Here is a 19295-nt window from a genome sequence, read left to right as displayed (position 1 = left end):
ATTTTGAAAATGAGCCCGCACTTGACCTATTTGGTGCTGCCAATATTGAAAATGAGCCCGCACTTAATATTTTGTGCTGCCAAATTTGAAAATGAGCCCGCACTTGACATAGAAATGGGCAGCACAAGCATAAAAATGAGCCGCACTTGGCCTAAAAATGAGCCGCACTTGATCTACATTTGTTGTATAACTGATTTCCCTACTACATATTAAAATCGGACCACGCCACTAATTAACCTCTATATGTCATATAAAAAGTATCTAATTATATAGATAATTAAATTAAATAGTATATAATTTTAAATATAAAAGTCGATTACATTACAATCATATGAAAAACTAGCTAGCATCCATAGTTTAAGATTCAGCACAAGAAAATATCAAAGACAATCACTGGTAATGAAGTTTGCCAACATTTCTCGAACTTCGTCTATCTCCTCAAAGGTGAAAGGCCGCTCCCTCGGAATATTGAATACCTTAAAAAGATCGACCATCAAAAAATATATATACACTTTATTTACATAATAAATATTGAATCGTACAATAAATTAAGACTTAATTTGTTCATAACAAAGAAATAATAAACCATATAATGATAAAATTGGTTAATTTTGGTCCCAACTTTCATCTAATGAACTTAAATGAATATTTTAAAGTCCTTCCATGTATAATAAACTTGGTTTTATGTTTCAACGACTCATTCTCACCCATTTTGGTGAAGTTATGCACATTTAAGCCTCGTTGGTTCATTATCGGTCACATTTTGACTAAAATGGCTAATTTCGGTCCCAACTTTCATCTAATGAACTTAAATGAATATTTTAAAGTCCTTCCATGTATAATAAACTTGGTTTTATGTTTCAACGACTCATTCTCACCCATTTTGGTGAAGTTATGCACATTTAAGCCTCGTTAGTTCATTATCGGTCACATTTTGACTAAAATGGCTAATTTCGGTCCCAACTTTCAATTAATGAACTTCAATAAATATTTTAAACCCTTTACAAGTTTAATACACTTAGATTTATGTTTAAAAGATTCATTTTCACCTACTTTGGTCAATTTATGCACATATAAGACTCGTTTGATCATTATAGGTCAAATTTTCACTAAAATGGGTTATTTCGATCCCAACTTTCAACTAATGAACTTAAATGACTATTTTAAACCCTTTACAAGTTTAATACACTTAACTTTATTTTTTGAAGAGTCATTATGTTTCAAATACTCATTCTCACCCATTTTGGTGAAGTTATGCACATTTAAGTCTCGTTAGTTCATTATCGGTCACATTTTGACTAAAATGGCTAATTTCGGCCCCAACTTTCAACTAATGAACTTTAATAAATATTTTAAACCCTTTACAAGTTTAATACACTTAATTTTAAGTTTCAAAGACTCATTATCACCTATTTTGGTCAAGTTATGCGCATATAAGCCTCGTTAGTTCGTTATCGGTCACATTTTGACTACAATGGCTTATTTCGCTCCCAACTTTCAACTAATATATTTAAATAAGTATTTTACACTCTTTACATGTTCATTAGACTTGGTTTAATGTTTCAAAGAATAATTAACGCCTACTTTGGTCAAGTTATACACATTTAAGGCTCGTTTGATCATTATAGGTTATATTTTGACTAAAATAGCTTATTTCGGTCCCAACTTTCAACTAGTGAACTTAAATGAGTACTTTAAACTCTTTACATGTTTAATACACTTAGCTTTATTTTTCAAAGACTCATTATCACTCACTTTTGTCAAATTATACACATTTAAGGCTCGTTTGATAATTATAGGTCACATTTTGACTAAAATGCCTTATTTTGGTCTCAAATTTCAACTAATGAACCTAAATGAGTATTTTAAGGTCTTTACATGTTTAATACACTTAGCTTTATATTTCAAAGACTCATTGTCACCCATTTTGGTCAAGGTATGCACATTTAAGGCTTGTTTGATCATTATAGGTCACATTTTGACTAAAATGGCTTATTTCGGTTCCAACTTTCAACTAATGAACATAAATGAGTATTTTAAACCCTTTACATATTTAATATATTTATTTTAATGTTTCTAAGACTCATTCTCACCTACTTTGGTCAAGTTATGCACATATAAGGCTCGTTTGATCATTATAGGTAACACTTCAACTAAAATGGCTTATTTCGCTCCCAAACTTTAAACTGAAGAACTTAAATAAGTATTTAAACCCTTTACATTTTTAACATACTTATTTTATGTTTAAAATACTTATTCTCACCTACTTTGGTCAAGTTATGCACATTTAAACCTCGTTTAATCATTATAGGCCACATTTTGACTACAATGGCTTATTTCGGTTCCAACTTTCAGCCAATGAATCTAAATAAGTATTTTAAACCCCTTAGATGTTTAATATACTTAGTTTTATCCTCCTAAGACTTATAGTCACCAATTTTGGTCAAGGTATGCAAATATAAGGCTTGTTTGATCGTTATAGGTGATCATATTCCGACTAAAATGGCATATTTCTGTCCAACCATTCAACTAATAAACATAAATAAGTACTTTAAACCCTTTACATGTTCATTTTTGTAAAAAGAGAGCTTCGGAACAAATGGAAAGTAGAGCCAACACCTGAGAAAACTTAATACCTTGTAGGCTGTGATGTTAACTTGTGTGCCCTGCCGGCATCCACCATTGTTTTCGAGACACTCATTAGTCTCAATGCCTGCAGGGTTTTTTTAACAGCAAAAGGAAGTATTAGCAACGACTATATATTGTTTTGGATAACAGATTTTTTTTTTATCAGTGAAACCTATAAGAGGAAAGGCCTGCCTGACAAAAAACCACTTTATGGGGGAAGAGCCTTAACAGGAGGGACGGTCTCTAACTAGTTACAAAGTAAGCAGCAAGGGATGAAAACAAAGCCGCCTTTCTAAGGAAAGCCTAACTAGTAGTACAATATAATAAACTCTCCAGCAACGACATCCAACAAGCCACAGAAACAGAACAAGACAAGACACTCACAGCCTAAACAACTTGAGAGAAAATCAACTCACAACACATGAAACTGTCTACGCAAGCTAAACTTTACAGTAAGCCACTAATTATTGCAAACAGAATGTTTCCCAGGCATAAGTTGATTCACCCTTTTAATAACTTGATCCAAACTAAACAGAAACACATGCACCGTGGCATTTTGGAATTCCAGAATGTTTAATTCCTACTTTTCCAATTCAGATAATACGCAAGAAGAAACTGCAGCAAATATGACCTTGGGTTTAATCTTCGGCACTTACCATCTGTTTTGTTAGCCCAATTCCAAAACTGATGCAAGTCATGACTGAGAAAACGCACCTGCAACCGGTTTTTGATAGTAGCAAAAAGTTACTTTTACTTAAACAACGTTTAAAAAATAAATGAAAGAGTGTCTCAGGTGGATACTGGATAGCCATAGAAAAGGCACTTCCCATAATCATAACCTTTAAATCTTTGCATCAAGGAAACACTTCCCAGCTTAACAAGCTAACTAATTAAGCCATGATTGGAACCTTTAAGTCCAGACTCTTTAAGCCTTTAACGCAATTATAACCAGCTTTCATAGTTTAATAACCATGACTCCATGAGGGTGCAGAGGCCATCTAGAGCCACTATAAGTCGTTGTACTTACCTCTTTGCCAGCAAATTGATTTTTGTATCATGAAGCATCCCATCCCATCAGCAGCATCATGAAGCTTTTTGGTCAACATCAACAGCATGAAGATTTTCAAGAGCATCCAACACCTAATTTAAATTAAGCAGACACTATTCAATTTCCTTCATCATGTAATGTCACAGACTAGACACCAGAAAGGATACGATTTTTAGGGACCTGAATCACACCTGAATTTACTATATATTCACCAATATCAACCCGTAAATTACCCATTTAATTCAAAACCCACAAAATTAAAATCACTAATTAAAATTAGAATCAAAATCAGCGAAATTGAGATTCTTAACAAGTGTTAAGCAACTGAACTTCGGAAATCAGTAATTAAAATTAAAATCAAGCATGAAATCTGGAAATTTAAACGACCAAATTAGGTTAAAAAGTATAGCCGATACAGATAAACATGAAAATCCATCATTCGGGACAAAAGAATCAAATAAAATGGAAAGAACATTAACTGAACTATCAGTATATGAACTATGAACCATGAAATCAAGTTCAGAAAGTTATTTGCATCTAACCAATGAACTCAAGAGTGATTCGACCAAATGAACGTGATTTTAAATCGAAATTAAACTAAAACGAAATTTGAATCACATAGAGAAAGTGTTATTACCTGGGAAACTTGAATTAAGCAGAATCGTTGAACGATTTCTTCAAATTAGGGAAACTCGAAGCAGCTGGTTGTGTGGGTGGATGGCGGCGACTCAAGATGGAATAACCTCGACACTGCATTCTTTAGAAGCAGAGGCGGCGATGGAAGAAGCAAAGGCGGCGGTGAAAGCAGCGGCGACGGCGGTGGAAGAAGATGGCGATGGCAGAAGTAAAAGCAGAGAAGGGGAAGGAAGAGGAGCGGGAAAATGAAAAAAAAAGTACCACTTTCTTTTTGGGGAAAATCTATTGTGGGCTCTATTTTTATAAAAATTTTGTGCTGCTCATTTTTAAATGACCCGCATTTGAGTTTAAAGCCCGCACTTGAAGTCAAGTGCTGTCAATTTTTTAAAATGACCCGTACTTGCAAAAATGACCCGTAATAAATGAGCCGCACTTGAAGGGAAGCACATGACGATTTTTCCTCTAGTGATGGAATATGCAAAGTTATCAGGGTATCCTTTCTTAAACTCTTTACTCCTGTAAAATTGAGGTCGTAGACATCCAGCCAATAAATAATACTTACACGAGCAAGAGCACGCTTCTTCACAACCATGGCATAATAAGACTGGTGCAGGACTGTAGGGCCTTAAAACCATGATCAGATTTAGTTTCTTTATAGGCATAACAAAAAGAAAATAAGTTGATTAAACAGGCAGCTGTTGATCATTAAAATAAAGCCAGTAATGGGCAATCTCAAGCGATTTAATTACCTCAGAACATAATTTAATCTATCTAAATGTAAATCTGCAAATGTGAATCATTAAAATAAAGCTAGTAAAGGGAAATCTGCAAGTTACCCATCTTAGATGAAACCAGGAAAGCATATTATTTACACATAATCATTTAGCATAGTTTAGATGCATACACTTTGTTGCGTGCCTTCCCTAGCTGCGCCAGAACCGAACAAGAACAAGTCTTTAGGACTCCAAATGTCGTCCCTCCGTAGACAGCCCACAGCACGTCGGGATCCGCCTTAAGCTTGACCAACTAGAATCGCCCTTAAGGTACTTAGAATTTTCGGCTAATGTAGGCAATTATATGACTGAATTTTTGCTCTCAAAAATCACTTTGAATACTTGAATCGTATATTCAAATAATGACCCTAGGCCCTTATTTATAGAGGTATGGAAAAGGAATTGTAATCCTACTAGGATGTGGATTTGTTAATTAGAACTTTATTAGGACTCTAAATAACAAAGCAAATCTAATAGGATTAGGATTTTAATCTTCGCACGAATCCCAATAGGATTAGGATTTCCCGCACACGCATCGTACAAGCCGTGCACCCGCGCAGGCCTTGCGGCCCACGACAAGCGCACAGCCCATGTGCGGTGCTGCGTGCGCGCGCGCCCTTGGCTGGGCCTGGCCTTGCGCTGGGCCTGGTCGAGGCGTGCGTTGCTGCGTGCGGCTCGCTGGGCGATGGCCTGGCTTCGTGCTGGGCCTTCGTCTAGCGGGCCTCGTCCGATGTTAATTCGTACGATACGCTTCTGATTAAATTCCCGATTCCGGAATTCATTTCTGATACGAACAACATTTAATATTTCCGATTCCGGAATTAATTTCCGTTTCGAACAAATATTTAATATTTCCGTTTCCGGAATTATTTTCCGATTCCGATAATATTTCCGATTCTGACAATATTTCCGTTTCCGGCAATATTTCCGATTCCGGCAATATTTCCATTTCCGATAATATTTTCCGATACGTACCATGTTTCCGTTTCCGGCAACATCTACGACTTGGATAATATTTATATTTCCGATACGATCCATATTTCCGTTTCCGGCAATATCATCGTTTCCGGAGTATTCATTTCTTGCCTGTGACGATCTCAGCTCCCACTGAAACCAAGATCCGTCGATTCCGAATATCCATAGATGGAGTATTTAATGCCATTAAATACTTGATCCGTTTACGTACTATTTGTGTGACCCTACTGGTTCAGTCAAGAGTAAGCTGTGGATTAATATAATTAATTCTATTTGAACTGAAGCGGCCTCTAGTCAGGCATTCATCTCACTTGATCTCACTGAATTATTAACTTGTTAATTAATACTGAACCGCACTTATTAGACTTAAAATAGAATGCATACTTGGACCAAGGGAATTATTTCCTTCAGTCTCCCACTTGTTCTTAAGGACAAGTGTGCATTTCCTAATTCCTTTGTCGCTCGATGCTTGCTCTTGAACATAAGGTAAGAGTTGTCATCCTTATTATGTCCAGAGGTGTTCCTCGGTTTCAGAGTTCAACTGATCAAATAAACAGATAATCATAGCCTATGATTCATCCGAGCACGGCCATGCATTTCACAGTTTCTAGCTCTCCGTGTGGCCTTGTACAACTTTTAAGCATCTCATCCCGATTTATGGGAGGACAATCCCAATCTTGCGATCTTGAGATTAGACTTCGTTTGATAGGTGATTACTTGAGCGTTGCCTTTATAGCCTCCTTTTACGGTGCGACGGTTGGTCAACGTCAAAGCAACCAGTTCTCAAACAAGTAATCTCAAATCACTCAGGTATTGAGGATTTAGTGTCTAATAATTTTAATGAAATTTACTTATGACAGATTTTCATCTCTTACAGTAAAGTTTCATAGGTCTTGTCCGATATTAGTCTTCCCAAAGTATGTATCTATGCAAATGATTATGACATTGCCATGTCCACATAGTTCAAGAAACAGAACTACTAGTCATCTTGCATTCTAGTCGTCTAACGTTTTCTATGCGTCCATCTTTATAGAAAACTCCGACCAGGGACCATTTTCAACATTTGACATTCAAGTTCACTTGATAGACATTTCTTAGTCACAGGACTGGTCCTGACAGTCTATCTTGAATATATCGTCAAATTTGAAGGGACTCATCATTTAATACTAAACCAAGATTAAATGGAATATGAAAATACATTTCATATATGATAAATGTTCAACCCCAATGTTTTATAACCATGGGCCTCAAACCCATCTTTAAAACAGTTCATGGAATTCAAAGCTATGCTTGATTTCCAGAGCCACAATGTGAGTGTTGTTTCTCACTTGTTGCATAGGTTTAGTTATCATGCTTTTCCAATCTTAATATCCTTTTCATAGAATGTTCTTCGAGATAGATGATAAGATCTTTTGAGTATGTTTATTTTGTGATCTAGTCTTTCTTGCAACAATAGTGGTTCTACGCATTTTGCAATGAAGAACTATTAAGTCAATAGACATGTGATCTACCCAAGTTCAGTGAAGAACTCTTTAACTTAAACAACCCTGTTTCATTGCTTCTTAGGAAATAATTACTTTTACTTCAACTGTATAGGTTGCTAGTGATGCTTTGTTTGGATTTGCTTATCGAAGCAGTTCACAAATATGTGGAAGACTTTCCAGCTGTATTTTAGAACATAGAAATTAATATTTAATTTCCCACGCAACAACTCATGGTCTCCAATCCATGTTGCCATTTCAAAACACGATGCTCTATAGCTCGTCCTTATCAATGGTTAACTCCAAAGGGTCTTGCTTGATCCTTTGCCAGTGTTTATGCGTGTAGCATCAATATTTAGCATATCTTTATTTCCTTGAATCAAGAACTATTCCTATGTACCTTTTTAAGTACCATAAGTATTCTTGATTTCAATCTAGTTGATCTTTACTTAGATCAATAGAGATTGGTATATGTTCGTCATGCCTAAAGTCATACGATACGTTTTTGGCGATCCTCATATTATATCATACATGATAAATTCTTTTGCAGAATAATTCCAATTGAGTTCTATTCATGTAACTTTAGCTCATCTAGTTTCAGTAGATACTAAATCCAGCTAAATTCTTTGACATATAATATAGGTTAAGAATCTTACTCAGATCCTTTGATGTTTAACTTAGTAAATGCTTATACATAGTTCAAACATTCTTTACTTAGATTTATTCACATGGGTCGAATATCTCCAATGGAGTCTTTCGTGTTTGATTTAGTAAATGCCATTACTTAATCCAAAACATTAATATAAGATCTTTGTAAATAGATCTTAATACCCAGTATGTACTAAGTTTCGCCTTGGTCCATCATTGATGAATAATTTCAAATCTAAGTCATTAGCATTTGAATGTTATTTTACAATAGAGAGATATGTGTGTGATACACACAGGAGCAGTTAAGTTTTTATGTACTCCCACTAAACTTCTTATACATCTATAAGAATCATGTACATTTTATGAAACTAAAATACTTATTAGCTTCACTAATATACATTTCTAATTCCCAATTGCTTGCTTAAATCTGTACTTAGATTTCATAAGCTAGCTTTCTTTTTCAAGCATTTATTTGGATCCACAAATCCTATGACATACCATGTACATAGTTTATTCCAACATTTTATTGAGGAATTGTTTTGTCATCCAATTGCCATATGTACCAATATGCGATCATTGCTTGATTTATAGACTTGAGCATTACGATTATGCATGAGGTTTCAACACAATCCACGTCGTGAATTTGCTTGTAACCTTTAGCAACTAATCTAGCTTTGTGTGTGAACATAATTTCATGTTTGATGGTTTTTATCCTTAAAACAAACTTGCAACCAATAGGTGTGAAACTATTCTTGCAAATCAACAAAATTTTAATTTTGTCATCTAAACATTGAGTATGTTTTATGGCCTCTAACCATTTAAAACATTTGAGTCTATATATGGCCTCTAACCATTTTAGGGAATCTGGGTTTCGTCATAGCTTTCTTACAGGTCACAAACTCATTAACCTACATGATAATAGTTTGACTGCAAGTTGTAGGTTTCTTCACTATCTAATAGAAGAATTGCATAGTTTCAGTGACCTGAACTCCATGTTTCTTCACTATCTAATTGAAGAATCTCATAGTTTCAGTGACTTGAACTCTATGCCTACAAGGGTATAGAACATCAAACAACAGAATATCAATACCCACTTAAAAGTCCTTTGAATATTCTGTTCTCCTTGAAGCACTTGTAAAGTCTTCTAAGAGACGTCTATTCTTTAAAGCCACTTCTAAAGTCCTTAAAGAATACGTGTTCGGATTTTCTAAAGAACTTCGAAAAGCCTCCGGAATGTCCGTTTATGTTTGTTGTTCGCCTCGAAGACTTTCGAGGTCCATTTTCTCCCACTTGTCATTTTGGAAATGAATCTCCAAAAGGACATTATTTCGAGCAAACAAACATTATGTTCTAAAAAATTCGTGGTAGAAACAATACCCTTGTGTCTCATTTGAATAAATCACAATGAAACATATATCTATACTTGGGCCTTAGTTTGTTGAATAACAAACACTAAGCTCCCACTGAGTTTAGGAACTCTTTAGATATATTATGAAAAGATATTATGAAATTACTTTTCAATAGCTTTGACGAATTTGGTTTAGTTTGGTGGTAGTTGAGCATTTTGTTTTAGAAATTATAGGAAAAGTCTTTATGATTCATAATTGATCGAATCAAGTACTAATTGACTTCGATCATTCCAACGTAGATATGCCATATCTTATGGAGTTTGATTGTGAAATTACAACACACAATCATTGATGATCATATTTGGTCTCAAGTAATCATCAACATGATCTAACCTAGATCTTTATGATTTCTTGCCAAGTGGATTTTATACTTCTGAATCTTTGAACTAGTCAAACAGATTCAAACTTATATCACTTTGAGTAAATAAACCTATATTCACTCAAATCCATGTGAAATAATAAAGTCATAAAATCTTTCTTTAGCTTTGAACTCTATTGTCTAGGCGTTCTAACAATAGTTCATATCTTTTGTTACTTTCAACAAGTAAGACTAGTCGTCTTAAATTGATCTAGAAATCAATGAACTTTCAAAAGTCCATCAAAATAGAGCTTTTGAATGTTAACTTGTTGATATGGTCTAAGCAACAATGCCAAAGATTAGTGGAACTCAAATCAAGGGGTTGATTTGAACCTAGTAAAGTTTTTATTGTTAAAGAGTTGTTTGTTTTAATCAAGCATATTGACTCAACCCGTAATTGACCATTTCACTCAAATAAACAAACAAACATTGTTTTTGTTTTTCTTGAATGTGAGTCTTTCTGTGTTTGAAAAACAGAAATTTAGGTATGCTGATTATGGAACAAAATAGCCATTAAGTTCCAGCCTTTGAAAGGACTTAAAACAAACTAGATGACCCTACAACTAATGTAGCATTCCCATGCTTCATTTCCCACTTGTAGGCCATTAGTGTAGCCTAGCTTCCATTGTTTGAGTTATTACCGAAGTAAGAACCTCAAGCGGTATATGATACCAAGGAAGTTTGATTGCTAGGTCACTTTTCTTTAAACATAAACTTACAGGTAGAAACGGAATTGTAAATTCCTTTCATTTGTTCCTTTGTTTTCCTATTTCTTGTACCCTTTCTTATAGTCTTAAGAATTGAATTCTTTAGTGTTGACTTTTATACTTTGTTGGATATGTCCAATGTCACTCCAACAAGGTTCTTAATTACCATTTTAATTTATGTTGAATATTTTGTTTCAACTAGATGATCTTACCAGAAGCTTCTAAAGTTCTCTAAGCATCAATCTATTCGAATGTCTAGGGACTAGACTCATTCGAGAATTAAATGGACAAAGATATTAGGTTGTTAACCATTGGTAAAGCTGGGCGTTTAAGCTCAATGCTTTATGATCTCAAAACTACAGTGTATTTTGAATTCACAAGCACCAATTGGTTTGCCATTCGATTTTGATATTCGAAAACAACCATTAAAGTCGCTAAAAGAAACGTACATTTTAAATTGCTCATTTTCTCTCATTTCCGTGAATCGTTCTTGGATTCACTACCAATCGAAGAAATTTACTGTTACCTTTCTAAAAGGATTTACCGCAGTGCAAGATATTTAATTATAAACAATAATTAAAACATACATTGAAGCATGCAAAGTCTAAACATTTATCATGAGAAATAACTTGAAAAGCAATCATGCAATTTAAACAAGTTATTAGCATTTTATTCAAATTTATTGTTCCGGCAGGTGTGAATAAAATGATTCCAAGACCCTAAAATCATTGAAGAATTAAGCACAGTTTGTCGACTCAATCCTAAAACATTTTAGGTAAGCAAAAACCTTTTGCTAATAGTCTAGAAACTATTCTTGGTTGATAGGTACGTCTAAGAACTTATTAGGTAAACCTATCGATTTTGCCACGACATAAAAGGACTCCTTACTTATATCGTTGAGTTTCACCAAAACTAACATGTACTCACAATTATTTGTGTACCTTGCCCCTTTAGGACCAATAAGTAACACCTCGCTGAGCGAAAACTATTACTAGATTGATGTAAAGGATATCCAAGCAAGTGTATATTTTGGCATGACACCTTTTAGCTCAATTTTTAAGTTTGGAACTTAAGGCTCTTACTATGTTGGTTAGATTTTAAGTGAACTAAAATCCTTAATCATGCAACGTAATCAAGCTTTTGATCTCATGCATTTTAAGACATATTTAAAAGCAATAAATAACTTAAAACATGCATAAGATAAATGTGATCTAGTATGGCCCGACTTCATCTTGAAGCTTTAACTTCAAAGTCCGTCTTGAAAATCTCCGTGGGAGGCACCATTTTTTCTTCAAATAGGATAAGCTATAATTAAAACTAATTACAACTATTTGATGGTACGCAGACCATATTTGAATTGAAAAACAACTTTGGTACTTTAGACCAATTACATTCAAATTAATGGTACGCAGACCATATTTTCTATCCTATTTGGGCCATACTAGTCACTTCAGAACCTGCAAAACAGTACATATACAATATATACCATTCACCCATTCATTATCATGAATGGCCCACATAGCTGGTTAGTAAAACACATTATGCATCACATAAACATTTGCACCAATTAATCAAGGGCACCAATAATCTACAAATTATTCAGTCCTTATTAATTCTAGTCAAGTTGTTTTAACCTTAAGGATTTGTAGACCTAATCAAGAGTTTATGACTAAAAAAGGGCTCCCACTTAAACCAATAAATTCATATGCTTTACTAATTTTAAACATAAAAATGTATTTCTAGTCTAACCGGAAACATACAAATTTAATTAAAATTTAAAGCTCATATAAATTTATAATTGAATCCAAAAAGTTTAATTTAATTTCAGTCGTATTTAAATTAATTCATGATTTTAATTTTAGTAAAATAATTAGAATAAATAAAATTTATTATAATTACAATATTCAAAATTAAAATCCAAGAAAATAATTTAAATTATTAATTTTAAAATTAATTAAAATTACGTAAACTGAAAATTTCAAATTAAAATTTCAAAACGATCTAATCGCAACGCAACAACCCCACGCAATGCACGCCCATGGGCCACATGCACACAGCCATCGCTGGCCATGTGCGCGCAGCCCATGCGCTGCGTCGCATTGCTGCTGCTCACCATCGCAAGGCATCAATCGAACACGCGAGCTGGTGCTCGCTGCGCGCGCCAGCGCTCGATGCACGCGAGCCATCGCTCGCTGCGCTCGCTTGCCAGCGCTCGATCCATGCGAGCCATCGCTCGCTGCGCGCCTGCCTTTCCCGCACGCGAGCTTGCGCTCATCGCACGAGGCAGCAGTATGCGAGCTGGCGCTCGCTACGCGCGAGCCATCGACGCTGTGCGTAGCGCTCGTGGCACGCGAGCTTGCGCTCGCTGCGCGCGAGGCTCCGCATGCTTGCGTGAGGCAGTGCGCGCTGTGGCGCAGCACGCTTGCTGCCCACACGCGACTGCTCGTGCCTTGCTCTCGCCCCTACCCACACGCCCATTGCTCACAGCCCACGACACAAGTCAATTTGAAAGTGTATATTTTTTAAAATAGTTTTATCCTATATTATTTGAAAGCGTTTTTTTAGAAGCGCTATCATATGTATGAAAAATGACAGCGCATATCGGGCAAGCCCTATAATATGTGTATTATGACAGCGTATTTTTCATAAGCGCTATAATATGCTATATTTGACACTTTTGACAGCGGAAGGGGAAAAACGCTATTAAATAAACGCTATTAAATGATATTTTTGTAGTAGTGCAAGGCAACAGCTGTGCCTTGGCTCAACGACGAAGCAGCGAACAAGCAAGGCAGCAGTGCTGGCCTTGGCTTGCGAGCAGCGACGAGCAAAGCAACAGCAGCAACAGCATAGCTGCGGGCTGTGTGCTGTGCTATGCGGGGGAGGGGCAATGCTCCTCGAGGCCTCGTATGGCACGCAGTGCACTAGGAGGTATTGGGCTGGGCGTAAGCCTAGCCCGTGTTGCACAAATTTGCTATTTTGCTTCGTTTGGGCTTTGAATTTAATTTTTTTGCATGAAATGGCTAATGGTGGATTTTTTATTTATTTTATTTGACTTGGGTCGGGCCGTAAGTTTAAATATTTAAAATTAAATTATCCAAGTGGGAGTTATTTAATGAAATTAAATGAAATTATTAATTTTAATTATTTTCGTAGGGCACCATTATTTTAATTAAATTAAATTTTGATTAGAATAATTCTAAGGATTAATAATTTAGAATTGATTAATCTTTTATGACGCATTTTATGTGAACGTGATTTTTAAATAAATCATGTAAATACTTGCATATTTAATTGGGCCATTCATTTTAGGACACGAATGGATGAATGCATAGAATATATTTTATGTATTGCAGGTATTCAAGGTGACTAGTATGGCCAATCTAGGATAGTTAAATACGGTGTGCGTACCGTTTTATCTTTGAATGTAAAGTTTTAAATATGGTCTGCTTACCATTGAAATTTTGATGTAATTATTTAATTATTTCAAATATTTCTAGGAAGTTTAGAACTTTAAGTTAGCTTAATGAATGAAGTTCTAGACGATACCAAGCTAACAAGGTGAAGGAAGATTGGATGCTTCAAGACAAAGTTTTGGGCCATACTAGTTCACCAAAATAAATTTATGCACTATATATATTGTGAATGAATATATATTATGCATGAATGTTGTTTGTATGCTCGATTAGATTTATTTCACTAAATAATCGAACCAACATAGAAACAACTAGGTCCAAAGTAATACTGAGTTTAAAATTGCCTTCCAAATCAAGCACTTACATAAATCTAAGGATCTAAGGTTGTAGGTTTCTGCCAAAGCGATGTGCTATGTTTGTTGACTTAGATGGTAAGGTATCCCAAAGGAACACGTTGATTGTGGTTTTAACTCAAACAACAATGGCATATGTTGTGGCAAATGAATAAATTATGGAATTAATTTATTAACCAAGAGTAATTTGGATATTAGCAATAGGTTTTGCTTACCTAGAATCTTAAAAGATTTAAGCATGCCAAAGCTGCTTAAGGATTTAGGACTTTTAGGGTCTTGGAATCGTTTCATTCATTTTTTGACCATGTTTTACTTTTGCATGAATGAATAGTTCTATTGTTTGACGGTAAAAAAGAATTCATTTATAGTAGATGAATCCTCTTTTCAATATGTATCATAATTAGAATTATGGAAGTAGTAAGTATTAGATAACAGATCTTTCAAGAACATATCAAGTGCTCGGCTAACTAAAGAGTCATCAACAGATTGTCTTTAATAGCTTTAATGGTTGCATGATCGCATTTATTTCAAAGTTATTAAAGATTATGAATGGTTATTCATTGCAAATTCTTTTCAAATGTAGTAATCAAATGGACGCAAACAATAACAACTCGTTCAACTTACATTCAATTCTCGACAAAGAGAAGTTGAATGGAAATAATTTCCTCGACTGGCAAAGGAACTTTCAAATAGTTCTAATGCATGAGGAAAAAGAGTATGTCCTTGAGGAAGAGTTACCAGAGGCCGGAGGGCCGGAGGTGACTCAAGCTGCCCTTAACCGTTGGATCCAGGCCAACAGGGATGTGATGCTTTCATCCATGAATCCTGAACTTCAGAAACTGTTCATTAACTCAGATGCTTACCTAATCATCTCGGAGTTGAAGAACATGTTTCAGGATCAGGCCAGAATCGAAAGATTCGAGACTCAGTGGTTGATCCTTGAGATTAAGCTCAAGAAAGGAGAACCACTAAGCCCGCATGTTCTTAAGATAATTGGATTGCTTGAGAACATGAGAGCTCTAGATTCTGACGTCTCAAATGAAATGGCCATTGACATCATTCTCCATTCGCTTCATAGTGGATATGATCAGTTCAATTACAACATGAACAGTATGGAGAAAACTCTTATTGAGCTTCACGATATGCTGAATACCGCTGAAAAGACGCTCAAGCAAGAGAATAAGCATGACATGCTTATGGTGCGTAAGGGCAAGGGTTTCAAGAAATTTGGCAAGGGAAAGGGAAAGAAGGGTAAGGTCAAGGTTGCGCCCACGCCTATGTCCAACGGCACCAGTTCTGGTAAACAGAAAAGGGTGGCTCGTTCTCCTGCCGACTCTGAATGCTTCTACTACAAGAAGAAGGGGCATTGGAAGAGGGATTGCTTGAAGAGAAAGGAAGATGAGAAGAACGGGAACGTTGCTTGTACTTCAGGTACGTATGCTATACATTGTAATCTTGCAAATTCTACTTATTGGGTATTAGATACTGGTTGTGGCTCACACTTATGTTCCAATTCGCAGGGACTAAGGAGAAGTAGAAAGGTTGATAAAGGCGAGATGGATCTACGCGTGGGAAATGGAGCACGGATTGCTGCATTAGCCATAGGATCTTATTTTATATCTTTGCCTAGTGGCTTTGTTTTGGAACTAGAAAATTGTTACTATGTTCCTAGTATCACCAGAAACATTATTTGCGTTTCAATTTTGGATTCTAAAGGTTTTAGTTTTCAATTTAAAGACAATAGTTGTTCTTTTTCTTTGAATTGGATTTTTTATGGTACAGCAAACCAAGAAAAATGGTCTATATGTGCTAGATACAAGTAAACACATTTATAACATAAATACCAAAAAGGCTAAAACTGATGATTTTGATCTCACATATCTGTAGCATTGTCGATTAGGCCATATAAACACAAAGCGCATGGAAAGACTTCAAAGGAAGGGCATTCTAGAATCATTCGACTTAGAGAAGATTGATCAATGCGAATCTTGTGTGCTTGGCAAAATGACAAAGCGATCTTTCTCAAAGGTGGGAGAAAGAGCAAGCGAACTACTAGGGCTAATACATACGCACGTATGTGGACCTATGAGTACGAAAGCTAGAGGTGATTTCAGCTATTTCCTAACGTTTACGGACGATTTCAACAGATATGGCTATATTTACTTAATGAAACACAAGTCTGAATTGTTTGAGAAATTCCGAGAATTTCAAAATGAAGTAGAGAATCAACATGGAAAGAAAATCAAAGCTCTAAGATTAGATCGAGGAGGTGAATATCCTAGCCACAAGTTTGATGACCATCTAAAAGAATGCGGTATTCTTTCTAAATTGACTGCTCTGGGGACACCTCAATGGAATGGAGTGTCGGAACGGAGAAATAGGACCTTACTCGATATGGTCAGGTCAATGATGGGTCAAGCCGAACTTCCTTTACAATTATGGTGACATGCGTTGCAAACAGAAGTACTCACACTGAATCGTGCTCCGTCAAAAGCTGTTGAAAAGACTCCATACGAATTATGGACTGGGAAACTTCCAAAGTTGTCTTTTCTGAAGATTTGGGGTTGCGAAGCATATGTCAAGCGATTAATTTCGGACAAGCTCGAACCAAAATCTGACAAATGTTTCTTCGTTGGGTATCCAAAATAAACTAAGGGTATTACTTCTTAAACAAGTCAAAGAACAAGGTATTCGTTGCTCGTGACAGTGACTTTTCATAAAGAAATCACATTTCCAAAATGACAAGTGGGAGAATAATAGACCTCGAAGAGATTCGAGACAAACAACGAAACAAGAACTCTTTAGAAGTAGTTCAAGGTGAAGAACCCCCAAGGCCTTCAGAAGAGCCAGTGGGGGAAGTTCCGTACGATGTTGTTTCCCCTCGTAGGTCACATAGAACTAAGGTTCAGTCGGACAGATGTACAGGCGTCCTCTTGACTGAAAACTTAGAAGTTCTCATATTAGATAGTGATGAACCCATGACCTACAAGAAAGATATGACGAGCCCAAGATCCACTAAATGGTTAGAGGCCATGAAATCTGATATAGACTCCATGTCTGAAAATCAAGTTTGGGATTTGGTTGATTTGCCGGATGGGTTTACACCTATCGGATGCAAATGGGTCTTCAAATTTAAGAAATACGAGGATGGAATTGTATACATATACAAGGCTAGATTGGTAGCAAAAGGTTACAGGCAAGTTCACGGCGTTGACTACGATAAAACCTTTTCTCTAGTCGCTATGCTTAAGTCTATTCGGATAATCCTTGCGATTGTCGCGTTTCATGATTATGAAATATGGCAAATGAATGTCAAAAATTCCTTCTTGAATGGTGTTCTTGAAGATATTGTGTTTATGACACAACCAGAGGGTTTTGTCGATCAAAAGAATCAAGGAAAGAAATGCAAGCTTAAGAAATCCATCTATGGATTAAAGCAGGCATCAAGGAGCTGGAATATACCATTTGATGAAGCAGTCAATGAATTTATCTTCATCAAGAATCAGGACGAATCTTGTGTATACAAGAAAGTCAGTGGGAGTAAAATTGCATTCCTAGTGTTGTATGCAGACGACATACTGCTTATTGGAAAAGACATTCCTATGCTGGAGTCTGTAAAGACTTGGCTCGAAAAGTGTTTCTCAATGAAAGACTTAGGAGAGGCACAATACATATTGGATATCAAGATCTATAGGGATAGATCTAAGAGGATGATTGGACTAAGCCAGAGCACTTACATTGACAAACTGTAGCTAGGTTCAAAGAGAGGCCATCTACCCATGTCACGTAGCACATATCTAAGCAAGACTCAGTGTCCCACGATATCTCATGAGCGTAGAAGGATGAGTGAGACTCCATACGCTTTGGCTATTGGATCCATCATGTATGCTATGATATGTACAAGGCGAGATGTTTCGTTCACACTTAGTGCAACGAGCAGGTACTAGTCAGACCCAGGTGAGGCGCATTGGACTGCTGCCAAGAATATCCTAAAGTACCTGAAAAGGACAAAGGATCAATTTCTGGTCTATGGTGGTACATATAAGTTGATTGTTAGAGGCTATATGGACGCAAACTTTCAAACCGACAGAGATGATTTCAGATCACAGTCTGGTTTTGTGTTCTGCCTTAATGGCGGAGCAGTAAACTGGAAAAGTGCTAAGCAAAGAACTATTTCGGATTCTACAACTGAAGCCGAGTACATTGCTGCCTTAGAAGCAGCAAAGGAAGCTATTTGGATTCGGAAGTTCATCGAAGAACTTGGGGTTGTCCCCTCCATTAAAGGACCAATGGCTTTGTATTACGACAATAGCGGAGCCATTGCCTAGGCAACGGAGCCTAGGAGCCACCAGAAGTCCAAGCACGTACTGCGGCGATTTCACATACTTCGAGAAATCGTTGACAGGAAAGAAATCGAGATTTGCAAGGTTGAAACTGACGACAACGTCGCGGATCCATTGAATAAATCGTTGCCACAAGTGAAGCACAACGCACATGTTGCAACAACGGGAATCAAGCATATTGGAGAATGGCTTTGATTTTCTAAGTTTTGTTTTAGAACATCTGTTAGATCCGTGTTTAAAACAATTGGTTTAACCATTTCATATTTATGAAATTATTTATTTCATATTCATTTAATTTTGTTTAGTATTAAATGAAAAGTCCAAGTGATTCAAAACATTCAAATGGGATGTCAAGATGGATTCTTCGACAAAGAAACACCCATAAGTGAATTTGAATGTTGAAGTCACAAAGGATCCTTAATCCAGGTCATTGAAAGGTGGACGACCAATGACTAATGAAGATTAGATTGCAAGTAGATTTGTAATTTGGTTTCTTGAACTAGATTGACTGGATGTCAAA

The 19295-nt window shown here is 36.1% G+C and overlaps 1 long non-coding RNA gene across 1 annotated transcript; it reads right to left on the bottom strand.

Annotated features, from left to right (window-relative positions):
* Nucleotides 1-246: 246 nt before the first annotated feature.
* On the bottom strand, nucleotides 247-4612 carry LOC110776467 (uncharacterized). The gene is made up of 5 exons (XR_002530144.2): nucleotides 4314-4612; nucleotides 3656-3768; nucleotides 3285-3342; nucleotides 2637-2713; nucleotides 247-476 (listed from the first exon to the last, which is right to left on the bottom strand). It is a non-coding gene; the product is annotated as an uncharacterized lncRNA (long non-coding RNA).
* Nucleotides 4613-19295: the final 14683 nt, after the last annotated feature.

This window comes from Spinacia oleracea, chromosome 2, assembly GCF_020520425.1.
Source record: "Spinacia oleracea cultivar Varoflay chromosome 2, BTI_SOV_V1, whole genome shotgun sequence".
NCBI classification, from domain to species: Eukaryota; Viridiplantae; Streptophyta; class Magnoliopsida; order Caryophyllales; family Amaranthaceae; genus Spinacia; species Spinacia oleracea.
This window is presented reverse-complemented; position numbering and strand designations above follow the sequence as displayed.